We start from the raw sequence: 13,173 nt of genomic DNA, 5'->3' as shown, positions 1-13,173 counted from the left end.
TCCTTGTGATAGCTGTACCCGACTTCTGCATCTTGGGAAAAGTCACCCATGAGAACCCGGTTGATCTTCTCTGTGCCCTTGGAAGATAGCCGTAAGGGAAGCTCGATGCGTTTGAGAAGAGCAATAGCATAGGGGAGTTTTGCCGCCACCACAGTTGCCATGTTGCTACTAGAAGAGCCGCGGGAAACTCAAATTGATGCTGATACAATGTCGGTTTTTGTGCTCTAGGAATGGGGAAGAAGAAGAACTTAGAGCACACATGAAAAAATACAATCATAACAGCATTAACGATTGATCTTCTCTGTGGCCTTGGAAGATGGCCGTAAGTGGACCCCGATGCGTTTAAGCAGAGCAATAGCATAGGAGAGTTTGGCCACCACCACAGTTGCCATGTTGCTACCAGAAGAGCCGCGGGAAATTCAAATTGATGCTGATACAATCTAGGTTTCTGTGCTCTAGGAATGGGCAAGAAGAAGAACCTAGAGCACACTTAAAAAATACAATCATATCAGCACCAATTGAATTTCGCGCGGCTCTTTAGGTAGCAACATGGCGCCTGCGAGGAGGGTTGCCAAACTCTCCTGCGTCTCTGTTTAAACTTATCGGTCTCCCATTACGTCTATTTCCCAAGGCCACAAAGAAGATCAACTGGGTTTTCGTGAGTGCTTTATCCCGCTCAAGCTGCAGAAGCCACGTAAAACTATCACCGGGATCACTAAACAGTTCATGAAAATTACAAGAGAACTTTCACGAGAGTCTTTATTCCGCTCAAGCTGCAGAAGTCACGTAAAACTATCACCGGGATCACTAAACACTTCATGAAAATTACAAGAGAACTTTCACGAGTCCTTATCCCGCTCAAGCTGCAGAAGTCACGTAAAACTATCACCGGGGTCACTAAACAGTCCATGAAAATTACAAAACTTCCACAAGAGGCTTTTCAAACACGCGAACTGAAGGTGGTCCAAACTATATCACTCCATGGCTATGCGTTTGAGAATGCGGACCTTGATACCAAAACCGTGTACAGTGCAGTCAGTCGCTGGATGTTGGCGCTCAGGGTTAAGAGAAATCCACTGCCTTTCCTTCTAGATCTTAAGGTTGTCTCGCTAGTGATCGTGTTAGCAAACCCTCGACCCATTTCCCTGTGCATATTCCAGTTTGTGATGACTCTTTTTTATTTTTTTTTTTTAGTTTTGTTGGTATGTTTAGTATTTTATGGTAGTGTTAGGACTGTATAGACGATCGTTTTGTTACTTTTTTTTTTTTACTTTTGGTTATGTACTTTATAGTTTTTTTCTGATTCATTCCACCTTGTGATGATTGTTGCATTTCTGTATGATACGACTTTTTCTTTTGTTTAATGGTAAGCCAGGCATTTAAGAACGGAAGTAAGGAAAACGAGACAAAAAGAGTAAGGAGAAAAAATCAGACTTTTTGATTTGCTCTTCTCCGACTATATAAGAAATTACGAAAGAAATGTAAGGAAAAAATTAAATGATGAAAGGAAATTAATTACAGGATCAAAAATTTCGCATAATCATTACCCCTTCATTTTTTCCTATACCAACTATTAAATGAGAAAAAAATGTCTGAGATAGAAAAAAATGTGGAAGGATATCACATTTGATGACAAGGATATAACATTTCTTTGCATTTTCTCTTACTTTCGCACAAATTGACAAAGCAAGGAGAGAGAAAATGAATTGGAGGGTGAATTTTATATAATGACATTTCTTAATATTTTCCTTTACTTCTACAACAATTAACCAGATAAGAAGAGATGAGACCGATTGCAGGACAAATTTTATATATTACGACATTATTTTACATTTTTTTTTTACTTTCCCGCCAAATAAAGAGAAAATTATCAATCAGGATAAGAAGTCACATGATTTTCCAAGAGTGAGGCGTCAGCGTGTGTGTCTCGGAGGCCAAAGTGTTCGTGATTGCATGAGACTTTTTACACGTACGATAAGTTTTCTAATCCTAAGGCGATCCTAATTTTAATCCGGGTAGGAAGAGTGAGCGATTGATTTTGATACGTTTTCCATAACAGACTCATCGTATGACTCAAGACGAGGAGACTGTTTTTGTACAGTAAAGGAAGCAGCTCAAGGGCAAAAGATAAATGAAAATGAAACCCGCAACAAAAAGGGAACAGTGGACATTTTTTATACGTTTTCCATAACAGACACATCGTTTAATTAAGACGATCATTTTTTTTTTTTTTTTTTTTGTACAGTAAAGGAAGCAGCTCAAGGGCAAAAGATAAATGAAAAGAAGCTCGCAACAAAAAGGGAACAGTGGACATTTTTATACGTTTTCCATAACAGACACATCGTTTAATTTTAAGACGATTTTTTTTTATTTTTTTATTTTTTTTTTATACATTAAAGGAAGCGGCTCGAGGGCAAAAAACAGATAAAAACAGAAAAGTCCGCTAACAAAAAAGGAACAGTTGGCATTTTTTTTATATTTGTTTTCAGTAGCAGACTCATTGTTTAACTAAAGATGATTTTTTTCACATTTTTTTTACAGCTCTAGGGCGAAAATAGATAAAAAAACAAAAAACAAAATAACCGCTAACAAAAAAGGAACTGTAAACATTTTCGCTAACAGACGCATCGTAAGACCTAAGACGAGAAGATTTAAATGAACAGAGAACCTTCCCTTCAGCATATATATATAACCCGTGAGCACTGACGATTGCCATAAACCAGAACACCAGAGGAATAGAGTATCCATCATCCTTATGCAAGAGTTGAGGGATGATCTTTACTCTTTCATCCCTTTCACTTTGACCAAAATCGACAACTCTTGGAATCTTCTAATGTACTCTTTATGTAGAAGCAACTCCTCTCTGGCTTATCTTTTCTATATTGTTTTGCCCTGTAACCTGCTTTCCTTGTAAAACAGAGAACAAAAAAATCATTGAAATGCCCACGAATACACGAATTATTTTTATATCTCTTTGCCCTTTGATTTGGTTTCCTTGTGGTAAAAAAGGAACACAAAAATAATCGAAGTCCTCACGAATGCATACCATCTTATTTCTTTCTATATTAATTTGCCCTTTGACTTTCCTTCCTTGTGGTAGAAAATAAAGAAAAACCTCATCGAAGTGCTCACAAAAGCGTCATATGCTGATGGAATCGTTCACTGTATACAAGTGCTTTTATTTCCCATTTAATACGTCTACTTCACTCCTCTAAGAGCCACACACACTCTATTTTCAGTTTTCCGGTGATTTGGGGCAGTGTGCGGCTCTTCAGAACTATAGACTAAAAGAAAAGTATAAGAGAAAGAACCATGAAGCATAACCAATGTACATAACACAGCTACGTATATGTATAAAAGCGTATCCAACTCTCTTATCTCGCTCGACCGTGATGCTGCATTGTTTCGTCTATTATTTGTTCGTATCTTCCTCTTGATTCCTTTATTTGTATCTATTAAATCGTATCCAACTCTCTACCGTGATACACCTTTGTTTCATTTGTCATCATCTCGATTCCTTTGTATCCAACTCTCATATGTTCCTTTACCCCGATGTTCTTTTGTTTACTATTGTTTTCTTCCGTTTATAAATGTTTCGAAACCTTACCTCGTTCCTTTGAATCCGACTCTCTAACCTAACTCTTCTCTGATGCTCTTTTGTTTTGTTTGTTATTGTTTCCGATCCTCTCCGCTCCTTTGTTTGTATCTTTGTATGTATCAACTCCCTTATACTCTTTTGCTCCGTTTATTGTTTCAAATCCTCTTTTAGATCTCTTTGTATTCAACGATGATGCTCTTGTTTCGTTTATAGTTTCCAATTCTCTCCTCGTAACCTTTGTATCAACCCCGGTTCTCCATTGTACCGTTTATAACTATTTCGGATTCTCGCCTCGACTCCTTCGTATGTATCTTTGTATATGTCAAATCTCTTCTACTTTTGTTACGTTAATGTTTCCTCTCCTCTTCTCGATCCTGTATATCCAACGGTGATGCTCTTTTGTTTCGTCTCCTATTGTCTCGGGTTCTCGCCTCGATTCCTCTGTATGTATATAGTGTAAGCCAGTGTACATATCAACGTGTCTGTAGGCGTGTGTGTGTGTACGTGTGTGAGCGTCTCGTGGCTGGGAACACACTAATGCTATCTTAAGTCCGCTTCGCCTGGTCCTCCCTCAACACTTCAGCTTCCTCCTCCTCCACAGCGGTTCCTCGCCCTCCCAGAAGCGCTCCTTGAAGTGGGTTGTTTAGAGGAAAGTGTGAGTTGTTGGTTGCCTTTGTTTTGTTTTACTTTAGGTTTGTTGGGTAGATTTTGATGGGTAGTTAGCTAGTTGTCTGTGTTTGTTTTCTTTCTGTCTTTCTGTCTATTAATCTCCGCCTCTATCTCTTATTTATCTCTCCTTGTGTCTCATCATTTGTATTACTCTTGGTTTGTGGGGTAAATTTTGATGGGTAGTTAGCTAGTTATGTCTTTGCTTTTCGTTCTGTCTCTCTTTGTGTCTTTCTATTTCTCTTTTAATCTCTGTATCTCCTATTTTTCTCTCTCCCATCTCATCGTGTCATGTTTTATTCCTTTTTATCTCTGTTTCTGTCTTTCTATTTGCCTATTCATCTGTCTTTATCTCTTATTTCTCACTCTCATCAATTCAGTGACACAAATGTATCACGTAATAATAAGAAAACGAACGCAAACACAAACCTTCCACGTGGATTCTCATAACATTCCCTCATTCATTATTCCATCGTTCATTAGGGTGTCTGGGACCTGTATTTTAGGCCAACTCTGCACTTGATTCACACGATTACACTGTTGAAACTAACACTGCAAACATGCTCCTCCCACTTCCCTAATAGTCATTTATCATTGGTAGTTGACAAGCCACGCCTTTTTTTACCTACTATTACCTATGTTGAAGTTATCTTGGCAAATAGGCTCCTCCCCTTTCCTTATGTTACGTTTATTATTGGTCTGTTTACAAGCTACGCCCTTTCTTTTTACATTTCCTCTCCTCTGTTCAAGTTATCATGGCAAATAGGCTCCTCCCACTTCCCTAATAAGCGTCTGTCATTGGCCAGTACACAAACAAGCTACGCCTTTTTTCCACCGTAGGCTGCCTGGGATTGGTGGGGGCAAGGCTGATGTAATTTTGAACTGCGTGTCATTAGCCAGTTCGCAATCCACGCCCACCCTCCAACGTAGGCTGCCTGGGATTGGTGGTTCCTGGGTTGGAGTGGGCGGGGCTTACCTGCCAAGTTAGTTTGGACAGTGGATGAGGCGAGGTGGAGGAAGGGAGGAAGAGGGTTGAAGTGTTGGGGGCGCGGGGTGAAGGGCTTGCGGCTTGCCTCAGTGATTTATAATATGTGGGGTGACTACTGTACTGATGATGACGATGATGATGATGTTGTGCAGCTGCTGTTTTGTATCCGCCATATATGAATAAATACTTTTATTTATACGCGGTGGTTTGACTTAACTTTATTTATATTCACGATCTTGTTTTTTTTTGGTGTGATTTTATTTATGTTAAGCTTATGGTGCCAGTCGGCTTTCTTGGTGGAGCCTGATGCTCGGCCTCAGACCGTTATGGCACAGACAACTGTTTATAGTGGCGCCATCTTGCGTGGGTCATACTACTCCCCAGAAGCTCATCTTTGATCTTTATAGAGAAAGAATATAGAGTCCGGGTTGGTAGGTGATCTTCAGGACAGCATGTGGGCAGTCTTTGGCCACTCGGCGTTGACTAAAAATTTGACAACCTGTGGCGGCGAGCGGGACGCAGACCACTCCGCCACCGCCTTCCCGATTAGATCAGTGAATGTCCACGTCAATTCTTTTCAGTTTCTGAGGTTGTTTCAGTTTCCTTTCTTTTCTTCTAGAGATGAGATAAAAACGAAAACCTCCCAAATGTTTTTTATAAGAAACATTTTTTAGATTTTTTTTTGTATGCTGCATTAGAACTTCAGTTTTCAGTTTTCATCTCGATAAATTTTCCTCTTTTTCCTCCTATTCTTCCACATCCTTCTATTTTTTTCCTCTTCATCTCCCTTCTCATTCACCTCCAGCCCCTCTTTCTCCTCTTTGTCTTTCTTCTCGTTTTTCCTCCTCTTCTAACCTTCTCTTCCTCCTTAACTCCTTCCCTCCCACGCTCCTTACCACCTCCACCTCCTCCTTCTTCCACTCTTCTCAACACCTCCACCTGCACTTGCTCCTCTTCCTCCGTCTCCTTTTCTTCATTTCAATCCTACGGCTCAATCCACAGGCTAGTCTGCCTCCAGAGTGGAAAAAGGCCAATGTTACCCCGATGTTTTAAAAAGGAGATAAAAAAACAAGCCAGTAATTATCGTCCCATCAGCCTTACGTGTGTCCTAATTAAACTATTCGAAAAAATAACCAGGGATAAAATGATCACTTTCCTAGAAACAAATGATTTGATAACTGATAATCAGCATGGATTTCGTAGTAATCGATCTTGCCTTACCAACTTATTAACTTTTTCAACGATGTTTATTCAAGTTGGGACGCCCGAGCCCCATATGACGTAATTTACCTAGACTTTCAAAAAGCGTTTGATAAAGTTCCCCACGGTATTAACGACCATCTATGTGCGTGGATTCATGACTGGCTCACCGACAGAGAACAGCGTGTAGTTCTTAATGGTGAAGCATCCGATTGGCAACCCGTAACCAGTGGCGTGCCCCAAGGTTCGGTTCTGGGGCCAACACTATTCATAGTTTACGTGAACGATTCAGAGACTGATATCCTGTCAAAAGTAGCCAAATTCGCCGACGACACCAAATTAGGAGGTACGGTAACGAACAGTAAAAATTGCGAGAACATTCAATCAGACTTGATAAGACTTGCCGATTGGAGCGAAAAATGGCAAATGTGTTTCAACGTAGATAAATGTAAAGTAATGCACATAGGTGAAAAAAATCCTAACTTTAAATATCAGATTCAAGGACATGAGCTCAGCGAAGTAAAACAAGAAAAAGATCTTGGTGTCATTATCAGTAACACTCTTAAAATGAGTGATCAATGTTCTGCAGCGAGTAAAAAAGCCAATATGATGTTGGGATTAATATCAAGAAACTTTGATTGTAAATCACCCGAACTTATGAAGAGATTATATTTAGCATTTGTAAGACCACACCTAGAATACGCCGTTCAGTTCTGGTCACCGAATTATATCAAAGATCAAGTTTTGCTAGAAAGGATACAGCGACGAGCAACCAAACAAATTCCAGCGCTCCGTAACTTGACGTATGACGAGCGTTTAAAGCGTTAGATACGTTTTCTTTAAAGAAGCGAAGAGTAAGAGGGGACTTAACTGAAGTGTTCAAAATCCATAATAGATTCGAAAATATTAACCCAGATAGTCTATTTCAGAGAGACACCAACACAATAACACGCAGCAACGGTATGAAGTTAAAGGGAAACCGATGTAATACATTGGCGCGCAGAAGTTATTTCAATAATAATCGTCGATCACTGGAAAAGACTCCTACCGTTAGTATTTAGCGCACAGAGTATTAATAGCTTCAAGTCTTCATTAGATAAGTATTTCAGGGATATAAGATTTTACTGACCCTTTTTCATATGTTTCAGGCAGTGAGGTGTGGGAACAGTAAGGTTAACAGGATACTGGAGCGTACCCCTGCACCGAAGATAAACGAGGATCAAGCCTCTACCTGTAACCCCTGAAACTACATCTCACCCCATCGTGAGCAGTCCCATTTAATACTAGCTTTTATTTATTTATTTATTTATTTATTCTGCAGGCAGCCTGCAGCACGAGTAAAACCTGAAGACATTAGTTTCCCCCACAGCTTAGGTCACCAGTAGCGTAAGTTAAGGGTAGTAATTTCCTCTTATTTCTCTCTTTACTGTAAACTTTCCATGTCCCTTTCTTCCTTAAAGGCACATGGTGTTCTCTTCTAACTGTTTCCTGCCGGCACGTTGCCGGAGGGAGAGGTGGGTGGGGAGGAGCCTTCATCTATTCTGTCCTGTCCTACCACACGTAGATTAATAGTAGTAGCGGTAGTAAACAGACACCCTCGCCATAGACCGACAGGACTTTTGGTGTCTGTTCTTCCTATGTATTCCTCCTCCTCCTGCTCCTCCTTCTAAATCTCCCTCACACAACAGCTAACGAGTCTTCAAGCACCTCCACTTACCACCACCACCACCACCACTTACAAATTCCCTCTCACCTTCGTAACCTTTCTTGCATTATACTCGCGCGCACCTCAAGACCCAGGTGAAAAACGGCGCGGATCCAGGTGCTTGCTGTCCTTTATTTCACCTGGTATGAGAGGTCACGTGGTTCGGGCAGAAAGGGACGAGAATAGAAGGTTGCGTGAGGCGCTTTTTGGCTTCCTGAGTGACAGTTGTGAGGCGGGTTTAAGGGCATACTCAGACATTTCGGCGCACATATTTGACACGGTTTTCGTAGGAGTTTTGGGCATTTCCACGGGTAGTTTAATGACCCTGATGGTAGTTTGCTCCTTCCTCTGTGCCATGACCCTTAGAAAAACACTCATTAGAACGTGATTTACCCCCTTTTTGGCTTTTGTAAACTGTTGAAGTGAGGGGCGAAAGCGGCTGAGAGAATCGACCCAAGACGCTGCAAATTAGTTGAAGTGTTGCGCATAAAGAGGAAAATATAGGAAAAGGGAAGAGAAGGAAAGTAAAGGAGAATAGGTTTGTTACTTCTTGTCTCCGTCTATATATGGTTTAGTTTTAAGTGTGTTAAGGATAAAGAGGAAAAGAAAGGAAAAGGAAAGGAAAGAGAAGGAAAGAAATGGAAAGGAAAGAGAGAGTAAGGTTGATGTTCCTCTTTCCGTTTTTATGTGGATGAGTTTTAAGTGTGTTACGGATAAAGAGGAATGAGGAGGATAAAGAGGATAAGGAGGAAGAGTGTTAAGGATAAAGAGGAAAGGAAAGGAAAGAGAAGGAAAGAAATGGAAAGGAAACAAAGAATAAGATTGCTGTTCCTCTTTCCGTTTATAAGTGGATGAGTTTTAAGTATGTTACGGATACAGAGGAAAAAAAAGGAAAAGGGAAAGGGAAGAAAAAAAGACCTACTAAATGATTTGAAAGTCGCTTCACTCAACAGGAAAGAGTGGAATAGGGTGGTAACTTTATATTTCTTTTATTACTACGTGGATCAGTTTGTATGTTATGGAAAAGAGAGGCAAAAAATGGACGACTTACTGAATAATTTAAAAGACATCTGACGCTCAATATATACTTACAAGGAAGAAGAGAAATGGTTGTTATGCTATTTATTCTTGTACATGTGAATTAGCTTTATGTTATGGATAAGAAAGGAAAAATTAGACGTCTTGGTGAACAATTCGAAAGACGAGTGAAAAGAATAGTTAGTCTTTTGGTTTCTTCTGTACGTGAAATAATCTTGAGTTTAGTGTATAAAGAAGAAATGAAAGGTAAAAAAAAGAAAACTGGAAAGGAAAAAGTGAAAGGTTTGCTATTCATCCTTATTATATACGCGGATCAATATGGATGGAATAGAAAAGAAAGATAGGAAAGGAAATGGACGACTCGCTGAATAAATTGAAAAGCGTCTGATATCCAACACTTAGAAGGAAAGAGAGAATAGGTATAGTTAATCTTTCTTTTCTTTTATACGTAGATTAGTTTTGAGTTTGTTTTTAAAGAAGAGTTGTAAAAAAGAGGACTGTGAATAATCTGAAAAGTCTGAAAAGCGCTTAACTCAACAGGAGAGAGTGGAAAAGGTTGTTGCTCCTTTTTTTCGCGTATATGTGCATTAGATTTGAGTCTTATGGATGAGGAGGGAAAGAAAGGTGAAAACGTACACGAAGATTTGAAAGATTTGAAGATTTGAAGATTTGAAAAGAGCTTCACCTGCAAGAAAAGACTGGAGAGGCGTGTATCCTTATTTTTCTTTTCCCACTTCACGGATCACTTTGCATGGAAAAGAAAGGTAAAATAGACGTCTTCCTGAATAATTGGAAAGACGAGCGAAAAGAAGAGTTAGTCATTTGGTTTCTTCTGTACGTGGATTAGTTTTGAGTATTGTGGATAAAGAAGGAAAGAAAGGTAAAAAAGAAGACTAATGATTTGAAAAGGAAAGACTGAAAGGTTTGTTACGCCTTTTTTCCCCGTTTATATGTCGTTTTGAGTGTTAAGGATAAGAAGGGAAAGAAATGTAAAAAAAGAAGCCTGATGATTTGAAAGGATAAAAGTGAAAGGCTTGCTACTCTTTTTTAATACGTGGAATAGTTTTTGGTGTGTTATGGATAAAAAGGAAAGGAAAGATAAAAAAAGAAAAGACGTTGAATAATATAAAATGCGTCTGACTCAGCACTTACACGATATAAAGTAAATGATATGAATCCTTTTTTCCTCTTATTTTAGGTTTGTTATCGATAAGGAAGAAAACAAAGATTAAAAACGATGACTCACTGAATAATTTGAACGACGCCTCACACCTAACACTTGCAAGATAGAAGATAAATATGCGTTACTTCATATTTTTAGTACATTGATTATATTATGTTCTGAGTAGAGAAAGAAAGGAAAAGTGTAAAATGAAAGAGTTTGTGAGTAATTTAAAAAAGACGCCTTACACTTAACATTTGCAAGATAAAAGATGAATAAATATGTCTTCTGTTTTATAGTGCATTGATTATATTGTGTTCTAGGTAGAGAAAGAAAGGAAAAGTAAGAAATAAGAAGAAAGAGTTCGTTGCTAATTTAAAAAGACGCCTCACACTGAACACTTGCAAGATAAAAGATAAATATATGTTACTCAATTTTTCTAGTACATCGATTATATTGTGTTCCAGGTAGAGAAAGAAAGGAAAAGTAAGAAATAAGAAGAAAGAGTTTGTGGATAATTTAAAAAGACGCCTCACACAACACTTGCAAGATAAAAGATAAATATGTGTTACTCAATTTGTCTAGTACATCGATTATATTGTGTTCTGGGTAGAGAAAGAAAGGAAAAGTAAGAAATAAGAAGAAAGAGTTTGTGGCTAATTTAAAAAGACGCCTCACACTGAACACTTGCAAGATAAAAGATAAATATATGTTACTCAATTTTTCTAGTACATCGATTATATTGTGTTCTAGGTAGAGAAAGAAAGAACAAGTATAAAAGAAAGACTATGTGAATAACTCAAAAGACGCCTCACACTTAACACTTGCAAGATAGACGATAAATATATGTTACTTAATTTTTCTAGTACATCGATTATATTGTGTTCTAGATAGAGAAAGAAAGGAAAAGTGTAAAAAGAAAGAGCTTGTGAATAATTTAAAAAGACGCCTCACACTTAACACTTGCAAGATAAATGATGTATAAATGTTACTTCGTTTTTTTTCATTACATTGATTATATTGTGATCTAGTTAGAGAAAGAAAAGTGTGAGAAGAAAGACTAGGTGAATGACTTAAAAGACGCCTCACACTTAACACTTGCAACATAAAAGATAAATAAATGCTACTTCTTTTTTTTTATAGTGTATCGATTATATTGTGTTCCGGGTAAGAGCATCAAGTATTCTGGGAGAGTATCAAGACACCTCTCTACCCGAAATTGACCTCTCTTTTGGCCACTCTTCTCATTTATCTTTTGTAGGAACAGCGATTAGCGGGCTTTTTTTCTACACTCTTTTTGTTGTTATTCCCCTTGAGCTGCTTCCTTTCCTGCAATAAAAAAAAGAAAAGAAAAAGTGTAAGAAGAAAGACTTTATGAATAATTTAAAAGGGTTCCTCAAACTCAACACTCACAAGATAAAAGCCAAATGAATGTTACCCCTTTTCTTCTTCGTATATTAATGATTTGAAGTTACGTGTAGGAAGAGAAAGGTAAAAGGAAAGACTCACTGAATAATAGGAAAGGAAAAGGTGAGTATGCTTAGATTAGTATGTAGGTAAGTATGTTAAAGTGGGTATTTATGCTTTTTTTTTCATTTTCTTCTTCATGGTGTAATTTTTCATTTGACCAGCATGATAAAAGATGGTGAAAGGGAGAAGCATAACAACAACAACAACAACAACAACAACAACAACAACAACAACAACAACAACAACAACAAATAAAACACATAAATAAATAGATAAAGAGAAACAGACAGACAGACAGACAGGTAAACACACAGACAGACGGACAGGTGAAAAGAACGGCAGACAGACAGACAAACAGAGATACAGAGACAGAAATAGAAAAATGAGGAAGTAAAAACAAAAAAGACAAAGAATAGACACAGAAAGACAATTAGACAGACAGACAGACAGACAGACAGATAGGTGAAAAGACAGGCAGACAGACAAACAGAGATATAGACAGAAATAGAGAAATAAGGAAGTAAAAACAAAGAAGGCAAAGAATACAGACACAGACAGACAAGAAGACAGACCGACAGACAGATAGAAAATACAAAATAAAAAGACTCGTAACACCTGTTGGGAAAAGGAAAGGTGAGGCCTCGTGTCTCGTGTTCTTGGTATTCAGACATTATTATTTTTAGCAAGGAAACGAAGAGAGGAAGAAGAAAGAGAAATAACAGAGAAAAAGACGCATTCAACACTCACACAGATAATAAATGAAGGAAAAGACAAAGAGAAATAGAAAGATGAAGATAGAGAGAAAAGAGAATTATAAAGAAAGTCTCGGAAATAACAGAGAAAAAGATGCATTCAACACTGACACAAAAATAATAAATGAAAGAAATAGATAGAAATAAAGAAATAGAAAGACGAAAATAGATAGAAAAAAGAATTATAAAGAAAAGTCTCGAAAAGTGAGAGGAGAAAAAAGAAAAAATACAAAGAAAAGACGCATTCAAAACTGACATAGAAATAATGAATGGAAGAAGTAGACAGATAGTTAAATAAAAAGATAAAAATAGATATAAAAAAGAATTATAAAGAAAAAGGTTCGAAAAGGAAGAGAAGAAGAGAGAAGAATTGCAAAGAAAAAGACGCATTCAACACTGACATAGAAATAATAAATGGAAGAAGTAGACAGATAGTTAAATAAAAAGATAAAAATAGATATAAAAAAGAATTATAAAGAAAAAGGTTCGAAAAGGAAGAGAAGAAGAGAGGAGAATTGCAAAGAAAAAGACGCATTCAACACTGACACAGATATAATAAAAGGAAGAAAGAGATGGAAATTGATAAACAAAAAG

The 13,173-nt window shown here is 37.7% G+C and overlaps 1 long non-coding RNA gene across 1 annotated transcript; it reads left to right on the top strand.

Annotated features, from left to right (window-relative positions):
- The first annotated feature begins 94 nt into the window (after positions 1 to 94).
- LOC127002878 (uncharacterized) lies at positions 95 to 5,450 on the top strand. Its single transcript, XR_007756635.1, has 2 exons — positions 95 to 213; positions 445 to 5,450. It is a non-coding gene; the product is annotated as an uncharacterized LOC127002878 (long non-coding RNA).
- The last annotated feature ends 7,723 nt before the right edge of the window (positions 5,451 to 13,173 follow it).

The sequence above is a fragment of the Eriocheir sinensis genome, chromosome 24, assembly GCF_024679095.1.
Source record: "Eriocheir sinensis breed Jianghai 21 chromosome 24, ASM2467909v1, whole genome shotgun sequence".
Lineage (NCBI taxonomy): Eukaryota > Metazoa > Arthropoda > Malacostraca > Decapoda > Varunidae > Eriocheir > Eriocheir sinensis.
Note: the sequence above shows the minus strand (reverse complement) of the source record. Positions and strands in the feature narration are given on the sequence as shown.